This window comes from Trichechus manatus, unplaced genomic scaffold, assembly GCF_000243295.1.
Source record: "Trichechus manatus latirostris isolate Lorelei unplaced genomic scaffold, TriManLat1.0 scaffold00209, whole genome shotgun sequence".
NCBI lineage: Eukaryota > Metazoa > Chordata > Mammalia > Sirenia > Trichechidae > Trichechus > Trichechus manatus.
Window position 1 is genome coordinate 3468009 of NW_004444145.1, and position 307 is coordinate 3468315.

The window sequence follows — 307 nt, forward strand, 5'->3', positions numbered from 1 at the left end:
CGACGATCCTGCTGGGACGTGATGGGGGCTTGAGGCTAAGCAGTAGGGATGGAGCAGACGGAAGCATGCACTGAACCCGTAGAATTTTTGACGGGGGTGGGGGGGCGATGCTAAAAAGACGATTAAGCGTCGTGCTGGGTTTAGGAAAGGGAGGAGGCTACCCGGCCCGCGCAGCCTGCTCGGCTCCCCTCTCTGCGCCGGTCGTTGAGGTAGACCAAGGTGCGGCCGCCTCCCACTCCCTTAACAGGGACCCTCCCCTTTAAGGCGGGCGCCCGCGCGCACTCCGGCCCCGCCCTTCGGGGGCGCG